Genomic DNA, 14209 nt, shown 5'->3' with positions numbered 1-14209 from the left:
GATCCTTGTGGCTGTTACCTCATGACTGCAGGATGGCTGCTCTACCTCTTCCATCACAGTTGAGTTTCAGGCAAGAAAGTATGAGGGAGGGAGAGAAGGATAAGGACATCCTGCTCAGAAGCTCTACCTTTTTATTTATTTTTATTATTTTTTATTTTTTCTACCTTTTTATTTTGAAAAGTCAAGGACTTTTACCTACATCTCATTGGCCATAACTGGGTTTTGTGACCACCCTGAGATACAGGGGATGATTTCCTTTTCTACCCTCTCTAGAAGAGGAAAACAAAGAAGAAAATATTTGAGAATAGAGTTTGAGTGAACCAACTTACAGGTTCTGTCACATCCTCCTCCTCTCAGTGAGGCATCTTACATCTTTTATGCCTGTTCTAATAGTCCTGTGAGAGATTTAGAGTCCCCATTTTTCAGGTAAGGAAACTGAGGCTTACTGAGACTGAAGTAACCTCTTAGGGTACCATAAGTAATTTGTGACAAAACTGGGGCTTAAATAAGTTCTTTTTTTGAAATTAAAATTTCTTAACTTTTAATTTCAAATTTAATTTGTTAATATTCGTTCATTTTTGAGAGACAGAGTGCGAGTGTGGGAGGGGCAGAGAGAGAGAGAAGAAGACACAGAATCCGAAACAGGCTCCAGGCTCTGAGCTGCCAGCACAGAGCCCAACAAGGGGCTCGAACCTAAGAACTGCGAGATCATGACCTGAGCCGAAGTCGGACGCTTGACCGAGTGAGCCACCCAGGGGCCCCTTGAATCAGTTCTAATACCAGCATCTGCACCTTCCATCTCTGCCCACTGTGTAGACTGCAGCTGTTCTGCTGCCCTTACTGACATAGTCCACCTAGCCCACAGTGCTGGATCTACATAGTGCAGCTGAGCATCATGCTGAGTGCAGGGGAGTGCACAGCTTAAGTATGTAAAGCTTCACTATGCTCTGATCACACCCCTTCCCTCACCGCCTCACCCAAGTTCTCCTGATCTTGGTAAGGTCAAAAGAGGAAAGAGCAAGAGAAGGAAGCAGCAGCTCTAAGCTGGGAGTCAGGGCACTGGGGTTCCTTTTCTGACTGTGACGTTGGCTTTTTAGGTCATCTAGCCTCAGCCTCTTCTCTTGCTCTTCAGTATGTATGTGTTTGACGGAAGACAAGTGGAGAGGTGGTAGAGCTGTCATCTCGTGAGGAACGTGCATGGTCACTCCTGTGGCATATTCCCCGTGCTCTGGAGGCAAGTCCATTGACAGGCCTCACATGCAGGACTAGCTTAGAATCTGCTTATTTCTCAGCCTTGGTACTGAACACCCTGCTTAATCCTTTTAGCCCTGCTCTACCACAGACCCAGACATACTTTCTTCTCAGGGACTGTGGGCTGCCAGGACCTACTCAGTCAAGGCCGGTGAAACACAGAAGCTCCAGAAACTTCACCCCATGCGATGGACTTGTAAAAAATTTCCAGAATTCCAGGGCTTCTCACCAGTGCTACCATTCTGGATCAAGCCAGCATCATCTCCCACTTGGATGACTACAATGGTCTATATGATCTCCCTGAAGACTTCCTGCCCCTATAGTCTATTCTTTACAAGCATCCAGAATAGTCATATCAAAGATTTGCACTCTTCTGCTCTAATCCTATAGTAGATTCTCTTTCCCCTTAGAGTCAAAGTCAGACCTTTGACAAATAGCCCCGAAGGCTCTTGACTTTCTGAACACTGTTCCTCTTCTCTTTCTGCTCCTCCTTAACTCTCTAACCTCACTTCCTTCTACTCTCTCCTCCTCACAACATTTCCCTGCCCCAGGGCCTTGACACAGACTGTTCCTTCTGCTGAGATCACTCTTCTCCCAGATATTCAAGTGACAACATCATCTCCTTTAGGGCCTTGCTAAAATGTCACCTTCTCAGAGAGGCCTACTATGACTATCTTGTTTTAAAATGCTACCCTCTCTCCCTCCAACCCCACATTGCCAATCCTCCTTACCTCCCTTTAAAAAAAAAAAAAAAAAAGATATGTGTTTCTTTAAATTCCAGTTAGTTAATATAATGCCTTCTTATATGGTATATAATTTATTTATTATGGCTGTAGACTGTTTCCTCCCATGTATAATTTTCACCAAATATTCTGTTTGCTTCTTCAGATTTTCTAGTCCCTTTGTCATTAGGTGAGGCCATGTGACCAGTCCTGAGAGAAAGTGTGGTAGGTCATTTCTGAGCTGCAGAACTGACAAGCCCTTGGCAAGTTCTCTGGTCTTTCTTCCCTTCTTCTGCAATAGCAACCAAGCAACCTTAGACTGAGGTGGTAAAGCCTCCTGGTCCCGAGTCACTGCATGGAGGACAGTCACCCTGGAGAATCACAGTGGACTGTATGTGAAAGAGACATAAATGAAATGCTGTTTTGTCAAACCACTGACACGTTGCAGATAATATAGACTTTTTGGCCAACACACCCCATTTGGAACATAAAGTCCATGAGAGTGGAATTTAGGTCTGTTTTGTTCTCTGCTGTGTTTCTAGCACCTGGATCAGTGTCTGGCATGTAAAAGCCCCTCAGTGAATTTGTTGAATGAATGAATAGACTCTTGGACAGGAGATCAGTATCCCTGGTGTTGCCCAGCTTCCTGTGGAGTATTGCTAACTCTCAGGCTGAGAGCCTGAGAGCTCCTTATGAGTGGGCACTAAGTCACAGTCATCCTTGTATTGTCCTCAGTTCCATGCATGAGGCCTCGTATGTTGTTCATGCTCAGTAGAGACCTACTAATGGACTAATAGTGATAACTAAATGCTAGGCCAAACTCTTCTTGCAATCTGCAGGTGCAAAGCTCGCAGTGGGAGAGGGAAGATGGTCAGTTCTAATTCACATACTCTGCAGTCCGAGCACATAATCTTGTTTCATCATGAAATCAAGGCTGTTCTGTCTGATCTCCCTCAGCTCCCCAGTCTCTGACCTAAATCTGTTCTCACGTCTCACATCTTTGCTGTCCTTGTCCTGCTCGAGGGCGAGCTTTGTAGCTATACAGGTTGTACTATTCTTTCCAGGCTCTTCCTTTTCATACAACCCTCTGTTTTCTGGCCCCCAACACCACAGTTCTAGCAAACTTCCTCTTGCCCGTGGTACCCAAGACCTCCTGAGCTCTTTTTCCTAAGAATTCCTCCTCTCTCCTCACAAAACCTGGTGGGATTTCTTGTGGCACGTGACATTTTGGAGCCATGCAAATCAGCTTCCTTGTCACATCTTACCCCTTTGGCTCCTATGGAACCACACTTTCCAGGTTTTCTTCATATTTCCCTGACCTTTCCTGCTCTTCCACAGGATCCTCTCCCTCTATGGCTTCAACCATCACCTGTACACTGATGATTCCCGTGTCTTTATCTCCAGCCCTGACCTCTCCCCAGAGCTTTAGATGTTTTACACATCTGCCAACTGGACAGCACCACCTTAATGTCCCATGAATTGGACGCCTCTTGTGCACCATCTCACAGACTCTCAGCCTCACCTCCAAGTCTAGAAGCAACTCTGAGGGAGCATCCTACTAGCCCAACCTGTGTAGACATAGCTGGCAGAGTTATTCTCTGGAGCCAATGACCACAGGGTCTTTTTCTATATGAAAGCTCATAGCTTGTAGCCTCACAGTATACAGATCACAAGACAGACAGCACAGGAGGTAGAATCAGAACACCTGGGTCCAGGCCTGCTGCACTTGTTAGCTGAATGGCCCTCAGTAAATCAGCTCATTTCTGCACTCACAGAGTGGGAAGACCCTCTCTAATTGCCACAGGGTGTATGAAGTACACATAATAGTAAGTGACGGTGGCAATGATCATCATCATCATCATAAAGCACTTACTAAGAGGAAATGAAAGTGGAGGAAGGTACCTTGTGAGCAGGTCTTGGCTTTGCTACTTATTTAGCAATGTTCTCTGAATAAGTCATTTCCCGTGTCTTGACCTTGGTCTCACCCTGGAAACAATGGAGTTGAACTAGTTTGGAGCTTTTGGACTGGGCAATTACTAATATCCTTTGCAGCCAAAAAAATTCTGAGTTTATGAAGCAGGCACGTGGAGCTATTGATTGTCCCAAAGTGGGCTGAGCATCCGTCCCTTTCACTCTGACATGCTTGCCAGGGCACCCCATGTGTAGAAGGTGACCTCACCAGCCCTTATAGTAGCCTACTTCCCCTGGGTATCAGGAGAACGGGCTGATTGTGTCGCGAGCCAGTAAGTTAGAGATGCTGCATCTCTTGCACACAATAACAATGAGGATAATTCTGTCCAAAAAAGAGCAATCAAGTTTTTTTGGCACCAAGTATGCCTATGGAATGTACTGTCATATTACTGCCAATTGGACAGATTCTTATCAGAGCCAGGTCACATCCAGGTCAACCCCAAGGCCCGTTGACTCCCTCACGATGCCTAATCTTCCTGCTCCTCATCTGCTGTGACCTCCACACATTTTGTGGAAGGTCTGGGGTAGGACTGGTACTCTGCTTCCTTTCCACCCTGCTTTTTCTGTCATGGAAGGGCTTCATTTTCTTTCTCAGCTTGTTTTCTCCTATCCTTCAGTACCTTATTAGTATTTTCCGTGTTGAATGTACAGGGGTAAATATCTTCTGGACATTTTCTCCTGGCAGTTATTTCTGAAGGTTGCACCCATCCCTCCATTTGGGATTAATTTCTTTTCATAGCTGATCATATTAATGCGATTTCCAGCAATCCACTGCTTACTACTTAATTGAGATAGGCAGAACAAAAAGCTCCAAAGTGGCTGTGAATTGAAAGACACTTATTTGGCCATAGTGAGAGTTGTCAAAATGCCTCCATTCCAGGAAGCTACAAAGCAGGCAGAATGATTATCCTTTTTTGTCCCCAGAGTTGGAGGTTCCTGGAAGGGAGTTCCCAGGTAGATGTTCCTCTGTGGGAGATCAGAAGGCAGGGAATCGAGGACACTTGACTTCATCCATTCTTTGACCCCTCATACCTTTGGCAGCTAGTTGGCTATTAATTACCTGGCTATTGGTGAGGGGTGGAGAACGGGGATGTTGGCCAACTCTGACTTCCCTTCATGCCTCCCATATATAAAGGATCACTAACAAGTCATATTTAAAAGCACTTTATTTACTTATTCCACAAGTAATATTGAGTGTATACCGTGTCTCTGCCATGCTCTGCACCAGATGCTGGAGATATAATGCAGAGCAAACATAACCCTTACTCTATAGGGTAGTCACAACCTAGTATATATAGTATACCAGTAAGACATGGAAAATGTCAAACGAGTTCCATAGGATCTAGCCCATTTGGATTCCTTATTTACAGAATTATTGCTGGTATAATTAATTATTTGAAGAACGATTTGTTAGTGTTAGACTTTTCTTTTAGGGTAAACACACAATGAGGGTAAGGATCACTATAACCCCTAGCATAATGCCTAGGCCATCAGTAAATGTTCCACATAAACATGTGTGAAAGAAGGAATGAAGAGATGGAGGAAGGGAAGGAGGAGGTAGGATGAAATAGAAAGAAGAAGAAGAGAGAATGAGGGAGAGGGGATAGAAGAGGAAAGGAGAAAGGTAGGTTAGTATCTTGGAAGATGGGTGAAGCAACATTGTGAAGAAACACAGAGGGAATGTAGGGCATGTAGAGGGAAGCTGGTATTGGGAAAGAAAGGAAGTGGTTGAAAGTGAGGGTGGGTCAAGGTGGCTGGAGCTAAGCTGTACAGGAAGGGGGATGTTTCATTTGAGAAAATTCTGTGGCAGATTATCTGGAGCTGCTGTACTGGAGGCTGGGGACTTGCCACAAATGTGCCCTTCTGACCTGGCTGAGAGGCATTCTGACTGCAGAGAGCCATACCTCTGGCCTGAACTGGGCATGATGGGAAAGCTCAGGCTTGTGGTTGAAGCCATGCCAAGTGGGGCTAAGGATCTGGACTCTGGACCCAAGCAGACCTGACTTGCATCCAGCCTGTGCTGCCAAGAACCTAGAGTTAAAGGACTGTTTGAATGGGGGGTTGTGTTAAGGAGGACCTGGCCAACACCTTCTGTTAGAGGCAGCTCTGGAACCCCTTCATAAAGATACATTTAGTCTTAGCTAATTAGTCCTCACAAATCATTGCTCTAGCTTACTGTTTATTGATAATAGCTGCATAAGTATATCTTTCTCACTGTTTGGTTTTTTTTAATTTTTAATGTTTTATTTATTTCTGAGAGAGAGAGAGGCAGCGTGAGCAGGGGAGGGTCAGAGAGAGAGGGAGACACAGAATCAGAAGCAGGCTCCAGGCTCTGAGCTAGCTGTCAGCACAGACCCCAAAGCAGGGCTCAAACCCATGAACCATGAGATCAAGACCTGAGCTGAAGTCGGACACCTAGCCAACTGAGTCACCCAAGTGCCACTCTTTCTCACTGGTTTTAACTTCTATGTCTTCTATTTCAACTTAAATTTTGGTCTTAGCAATATTTCCAAACAAACATTGTGATGGATGGTCTGAAAATCATAAGTACACATATAGGGAGAACTCTCGGAAGAATAGATAGCCTTCACAGAGCATACAATGTGAGTCAGGTCTTGTGCTAAGTGCTTTCATTGCAATATTTCATCTGGTCTTTACAAAACAGGTACTGTTGTTGTCTCCAGTTGACAAGGAAGAAAACAAGCTTGACTAGCTTAAGGCCTCTCTTTGTGGTCTCTCAATTGCCCCTTGAGGAAACAGGATCCACACACAGAGCCAACTCTAGGTCAGGCCCAGGCACCCCAACCAGAGGGAGGCCCTCTTCAATGACAGTGAGCTACAGCTATAGGTGAAACAAGGGCAGATGATTTTTACCTTAATAGCTAAATCTGTTTTCAAGGTTTCCTTCTTTATTTTTGACAAGTGGTCTTCCTTTCTCATTTGCTATACTGACATAAAGTTTATTTAATTAATTTAAAAAGTAAAATTTTAGAAGAAAAACATTAAGTACTAGTGCAGTGGGTATCCAGGTAAGGAAAGAAGAATAGAGACAGTCACAGGTAACAAATTGTGGAATCCTGAGGGCACCCCCAGAGCTTCGTTTTGACATTTGCCATTGGGCTCCGGGACTCTCATGGAGCCTGCTCCCATGGAGCATCCAAATGGGGCTTGCTGCATCCCACTGGGACTTTCCTAATCTGTCTCATCCTGGTGGGTCTGTCTGTCCCTGGGTGCTAGCCACAACCCCTCTCAACAGGATAAACACAGGAATTAGGTTAAAGGTGGTTTGGTAAAGGTCAAGAGAGGAAATGTCTTCAGCTGCAGTTGGCTCAAGATATGTAGAGGCTTGCTGGGTAGGGATACCAAAGAGAAGGATCCCCACTGTCCACAATACAGAACCTGGAAAAATCCAGAGAGGCAGCTGGGTCAGTGCACACATTCTGAGAAAGTTCTCAGGAAAGAAAGGGTTGTTGGTTTAACAGAAGTTTGCAGCCACAGAGATTTTCTGCTGTGTCATGTGATGAAGGTGACCTACTTCAAAACTTGTGGACCTATGCCTCTGCTATTTATGTTCTTTACCAGGGCATGAGGCCTCATATTTCTAGGCATTCTAAATACATTTTGGATTCATTCTCTTTGCCACTTCACTTGCAAACCCTTTTATAAGGAAGAGGACATTCCATATAGTGAGCCACAATTAGGGTTGATTGGGCACCTAGCTCTGTCCCTTCACTACCAAAAACTAGATTAGCAGCAATCTACTTCTTAATGATTGTTGGAAGTTTTCTTTTGCATGTTCTAGTTCACCCAGAACTACTCCCTGGGCCAATAGATAATCAGGTCCAAGACCTACAAGGCTCTAGCCAGTTCTTGGAAGAAGAATTATTAACCTATCTCTTGACATGTCCCTGCCCCCACCTCCCCACCCCAATTCTCCAAATAGCATCACAAAAACACTGCTTTCATAGCAAGGATCTATTATGTCAGCTAGTGTTAAGCCATAATACTTAACAGGCCAATAATTGGCGACTTCCTAGGTTTGCTGATTTCAAAGGTGTATGTTCCTTGAATTTGTGTTCAAGGTAAGAAAAATAAAAGCTTCTTTTATTTATTTTTAATTTTTTAATTTACATCCAAGTTAGTTAGCATATAGTGCAATAATGATTTCAGGAGTAGATTCTAGTGATGCATTCCCTATGTATAACACCCAGTGCTCATCCCAAGTGTTTTCCTTAAGACCCCTTACCCATTTAGCCCACCTCCCTACCCACAACCCCCCAACAATTCTAAGGTTGTTCTCTATATTGAAGAGACTCTTATGTTTTGTCCCCCGCCCTGTTTTTATATTATTTTTGCTTCCTTTCCCTTATTGAAGAAACATTTTTGAACAGATAATTCCTGTTGCTATAATATTAATAGTATTATGCTTAAGAACATGGGCTTTATATTCACACTAATCCTAGTCTGGTTTTCTGCTCTACCAACTTGGGCACATTACTTAACCTCTGAGCCTCTGTTTCTTCCTCTGCACATGGTAATGCTAAGTCTCTTTTGCTACACGGAGCAGAGATTCCTTCAGACACACTCTGTAATGAGCTTCTGTTGAGGCCTGATGAGGGAAGCAGGCATCTCATGAAAAACTTAGAGCTGGGCTTTCAGAGACTGGACTTGGATCCCAGGGCATGAATATATGGATCCTTTCTTTGGTGGTCAGCATTCACTGGACTCATCTACTCTCCAAGAACTGGTGTCTTCTCAGGTCTGCATCTCTTCCCATTTCTCCATCTCCCCCTGGGTATCTTGTCTCTACCTCACAGCTTCTGCTTACTTACACTTGTACATACTCATGCCCTCAATTCACGCAGGCCCATCATGGCTTCTCTGGCTCCTCATCTTCCAAATTCAGTTTCTGCAATTAACTGATTTCCTTTATATATCTTGAGTTGGAATTTCTAAAAAAGCAAGAATTTATTTGGACAAGTCTTTTTGTGTTATGGTACCCTAAAAACTGCCAGCTGGCTAATGGATTGGTTGCTTTGAGTCCAAGTACCACCTCTTACCTCGTTGAGATGTGTGTGCGCCTCTGACCCATGCATGTGTGTTTGAAAATTATTATATTGGACAAATCAAAACCACTGGGGACAGCCCTTCTTCAGCTGAAGTGGTGGGCAAGGCAGTTTCCCTTAGAAGGGATGGCAGACATAGTCATTGATATATGTGATAAAAAAAAAAAATCTCCTAAGCTTATTGTAAAGATGAAGTGAGATAAAACTTGTAGAGGATCTGGCACAGAGCTAGGACACATAATAAATGTTCAAAAAATGATAGCTATCATTCTTATGTGACTATTGTTGTTATCGTTGTTATAATCTACCACCAGGGCAACCTTGGTTCCAAACATACAGGGCAAATTTGTAGGCTTCTAATTGACAAGGCACCGGGCAATTATTTTTCTTACACATATTTAGTTTAAGTTTACTAAAAGGAGGGAGCAAGGAGGGATGTAGGACCTCTGTGTGTGCAGCATCAAGGAAGGAAAAACCTCCCTGGAGCAAACATTACCAGTTTCTCTCTAATTTATTTTTTTAAAAATATTTTTTAATGTTTATTTATTTTTGAGAGAGAGAGAGAGGGAGAAACAGAGTAGGAGTGGGGAAAGGTAGAGAGAGAGGGAGATGCAGAATCAGAAGCAGGCTCCAGGCTCTGAGCTGTCAGCACAGAGCCAGATGCTATCTCCAACTCACAAACCCTGAGATCATGACCTGAGCTGAAGTTGGACGCTGAACCGACTAAGCCACCCAGGCACTCCTCCATTTATTTTTTAAAGCCGCAAATGTGATCCTGTAAGCCTGCCTAAATTCTTTTCATGGCTTCCCATTTTTCTTAAATAAAGACAAATCTCTTTATAAGGGCTTGTGTGGTCTGCACACCCTCTCCCTCCACCATGCACACACATGCACTCTTCCCAGCGTTGGCCAGCACTGTGGAACACGTGGCTTTGGGTACTGCAGGCACACTGGCCTGCTTCCAGGACCGGGGACACCTTGTTCACATTGCACAGAAAGGCCTTGCAACATGCTGTTCTGCCTACAACACTCTTCTCCCTTCCCAGCCCTTCACTCCCCTTTTGGTTTTCTACTCGAGTCAGCAAAACTTTCCTTAAGACAGGATCTTCTGTGATATGCATTCAGAGAATCAAATGTTTTTGCTTTGGGGCATTGTCTCACAGATGGGGCCAGGTGGTTCATGTCTGCCACTCTCACTAGACTATAAACATATAAGGGCAGATAATGTCTGGTTTCGCTCACCTTTGTGTCCCCCAAAGCCTACGGTGCCTAGAACATGAAGGCCCTCAATAAATACCTGTTGAATAAATGAGTCAAAGATAGTTTCGTTATCAAATGCAACTAAATGGTTGCCTATCTCAGAAGCTATGAAAACTGGAAGGCAAAAAATAATGCAATATTAAGCTTTTTTTTTTTGGTCTCAGTTAAAAGCACACATACAGAGCTCACCAAATTTGGCTCTGTTCTATGCCCAAAGGAAATGGCAACGTATTTTTAAAACCTGTTATTATACAGGCCACATTCATTGGTCAGAATGCAATAAATTTAGAAATTAACAAACAGGGAGCCAAAATAAGTCTATACTCCTGAAATATAAAAACACTTCTAAAGATCTCCTGGTTTAAAGAGGAAATAAACTACTTGGAACTGGACCACAGTGAAAACAGCACACATCAAAGCCAATGGGATACGGCCAAAGCAATTTTCAGAAGAGAACTTTAGCCTTACATTTATTTATTAGAACATAAAAAATATTGAAAAGAAAAACAAAATGAAGCCAAAATAAGTGGTAAGAAATGAATTAGTTTATTCTGAAACAGAAATGAATGAAATAGAGCAAAAACTCAGCAAACTTGATCAATAGAACTACAGGTTTGCTTAAGGCAAAAATTTATTTTGCTAGAACAATCAATGAAACAGAGAAAACACTTAGTAGGTAATATTAGGCATGATAAGGACAGATGTACACATATAAAGAGTGATTTTTAAAGGAAACATTATGAACAAATGTATGCCAATGAATTTGAGACCCAGATGAGATGGATGATTTTCTAGGAAAATATAAATAATCAAAACTTGTCCAAGAAGTAGAAAACATTAAATGAATAACCATTAAAGAAATTAAACTATCAGTTCAAACTATACCTCCTTCTTGCCCCAGCATAAGCATCAGTCTCAAAAGGCATATGTGCAAGTTCTTCTAAAATACAGAAGAACAAATAATATGTTTATGACCTTTGGGATGTAGAAGGCCCTCTTAAACAAATCATAAGAATAAGAAGCTGTAAAGAGGGGCATCTGGGTGGCTCAGTCAGCTAAGCATCCAACATCAGCTCAGGTCATGATCTCACAGTTCCTGAGTTTAAGCCCTGCGTTGGGCTCTGTGCTGACAGCTCAGAGGTGGAGCCTGCTTCGGATTCTGTGTCTCCTTCTCTCTCTGCCCCTCCCCCACTTTCTCTCTCTCTCTCTCTCTCTCTCTCTCTCTCTCTCCCTCTCAAAAATAAACATTAAATTTTTTTAATTAAAAAAAAACTGTAAAGAAAAGATGAATGAAATCCACACAACAAACCTAAAAACTCCTCTATGACAGAAGACACAATTAACAAAATTAAAACTCAAGTTATAGTCTAGGAGAAAATATTTGAAGATAAATGTATATGCATATACATACACACATAGGCATCTGTGTGTATGCAAACTTATATAACAAACAAATGGATATTACCCTAGTGCTATGAACTGATTATGTCTCCTCCCCACCCCATCTCACCCCCAGATTCATATGTTGAAGCGCTAACCCACAATGTGATAATATTTAGAGATAGGGCTTTTAGGAGGTAATTAAAGTTAAATAATCATAATCTAATAGGATTGGTGGTCTTACAAGAAGAAGAAGGAAGTCTTTCATGTTTCATATGCCTGCACCAAAAAAAGTCCATGTGAGTGCAAAGTAAGAAGACTTGGTAACCCAAGGGTAGAGCTCTCATTAGATGCCCACCTGGAAGGCAGCTCAGTCTTGTACTTTCCAGCCTCCAGAACAATGAAAAACCAAATTTCTGTTGTTTAAGCCAGTCTATAGTATTTGCTATGGCAGCCCAAGCTAACGTAGGCACTTGGTTATGTAAATCCATAAGATAAAACATGATAAAAAAAAAAAGAAGTCAAAATGTGAACAGGAAATTCACAGAATAGATATGGTCACTAAATGTGAGAAAAAAAATGCTTAGCAATACTAAAATTGGTTTATAAGAACCATCATATTGGCCAACTTTTACAGAGTTGACAATCTTCAGAATTAACATGGATGTGGGGAAATAAAGTATAAATTGGCAGTAGTGACTTTGAAGGTAAATGGGACCACTTTAAAATATAATAATACCATAATTCCACTCCTTTGTATCCATTCCTGGAAAACACGAGCCACACACAATATGTTTATCAAAGCATTATTTGAGAGAGTGAACTTCTTTTTTTTTTTTTATTTTTTAACGTTTATTCATTTTTAAGAGATGGAGCACAATTGGCGGTGGGGGGGGGGGGATCAGAGAGACAGAGAGAGAGAGACTGTGAATCTGAAGCAGGCTCCAGGCTCTGAGCTGTCCGCACAAAGCCCAATGTGAGGCTCCTTCCTGAGATCGTGACGTGAGCTGAAGTTGGACACTCAACCAACTGGGCCCCCACGTGCCCCGAGAGAGCAAAGCCTTTAAAGGATAAGGTGATGGCACTAGTGGTGTGGTCAACCAGAGAGGCTGAACCCAGAAGGGGCTGAGAATTGGGCTGCAGAGAATGCCAGAGAGGTTGTTGTATTGAGGCATGGTTGTTCCTGAGAGAGGGCTGCAAAGCCGACTGCCTGAGTCACAAACCGGCCACAGCACCCACAGGGTAGCTGAAATTCAATCAGGTGGGTGGCACTAGGAGTGCTGCCTAAACCCAGAAAAGTAAAATACCAGTTACCAGCCTCAGGCTTCAGCTGCCTGTGCTTGTAGGGCAAGCAGTAAGCAGGTGGGCAAGAGGCATTGCCCTGGAGACCAGAGGAGGGACAGGACATGGACTCTGGCTCTTCCATCTGTCCAGGAAACATCAAGAGCCATATCATTCCCCTTTATACCCAGACACCATCTTAGAAGAAGGGCAGGACTAAGATACAGAGCATTTTATCCAAGACACATAGTACACCATCTAGAAAGAAACTGTTGGAATGATCAGATTAGACTACTCTTTAAATCAGATTGACCCAAGCAAATCTTTCCTCCTACCGACCAATGGGTATGATTTGGTGAGAAAACCAGATCAGCATTGGAATGACATTTTTCTTTGAATATCTGAGTTATGAAATGGGTGCATTTTGTGCTACCTTTTGGTTTTTATTTTCTTGACGAAAGTACACAATGAAATCTCAAAGTTCTAAGAGAGAAGGCATTAAAATGTTTCAATAAGCAAAAAGTTGGTTTCCTAAAAACAAATGACAGAAAGCTCTTGCATTTTGAAAGTAACTTGCATTTTGAAAGACCATGATGGCCTCTCTTTCCAAGAGCCACACTTCAAGAGGGAAATGAGGAGTAGGTGTGGGGATAGAAAGCCCTGAGGACTCCCAGGAGGCCAGTCTTGGCTTGTTCCAGGGAGAGTAGGGATTTTTGTGTTGATTCTATACTCACTGTGGTGGTGATTAGTGCGGTATTTATCTTATTAGATGAAGAGAAGTGCATTTCGGAAAGAGCCTGAATGACTTCCACACTGACTGGAATAAGATAACAGTAATGATTAGCATCATGATTAGTATATATCTTACATGCTTTATCACACTAAATCTTAACTGTAATCTTATAAATAACTATTATTATTATCTCCCATTTTACAGATGGGGAAGCAGAGGCTTAGAGAGGGATTGGCTGCAAATATGGCTACCAATTTCCCCATCCCACTATGCATATGGTCCTCTTCCCACCAAGTGTTGCCCTCCACAGTATTTCCCTTTCCCTTGAGTTTCAAATGGGCCTGGCTGCTTTCTACAGAATAGATTGGAGATGAGGCTGGGCCGATTCTAGTCTATGTTATAAGATGACTGGCAATTTTCATTTTTGTTCTCTTGAAAGCCAATTGCCACGTAAAGAAGTTTCACTAACCTGTTGACAGAGAGAGACAGAGATCTCACAGAAAAAGAGTTACAGGTTTTATGAGAGACTTAGAAAAGAGAGAAAG

The sequence above is a fragment of the Crocuta crocuta genome, unplaced genomic scaffold (assembly GCF_008692635.1).
Source record: "Crocuta crocuta isolate KB4526 unplaced genomic scaffold, BGI_CrCroc_1.0 scaffold17, whole genome shotgun sequence".
Taxonomy (NCBI): Eukaryota; Metazoa; Chordata; class Mammalia; order Carnivora; family Hyaenidae; genus Crocuta; species Crocuta crocuta.
The sequence above is the reverse complement of the archived record's forward strand: the minus strand, read 5'-3'. Positions refer to the sequence as shown.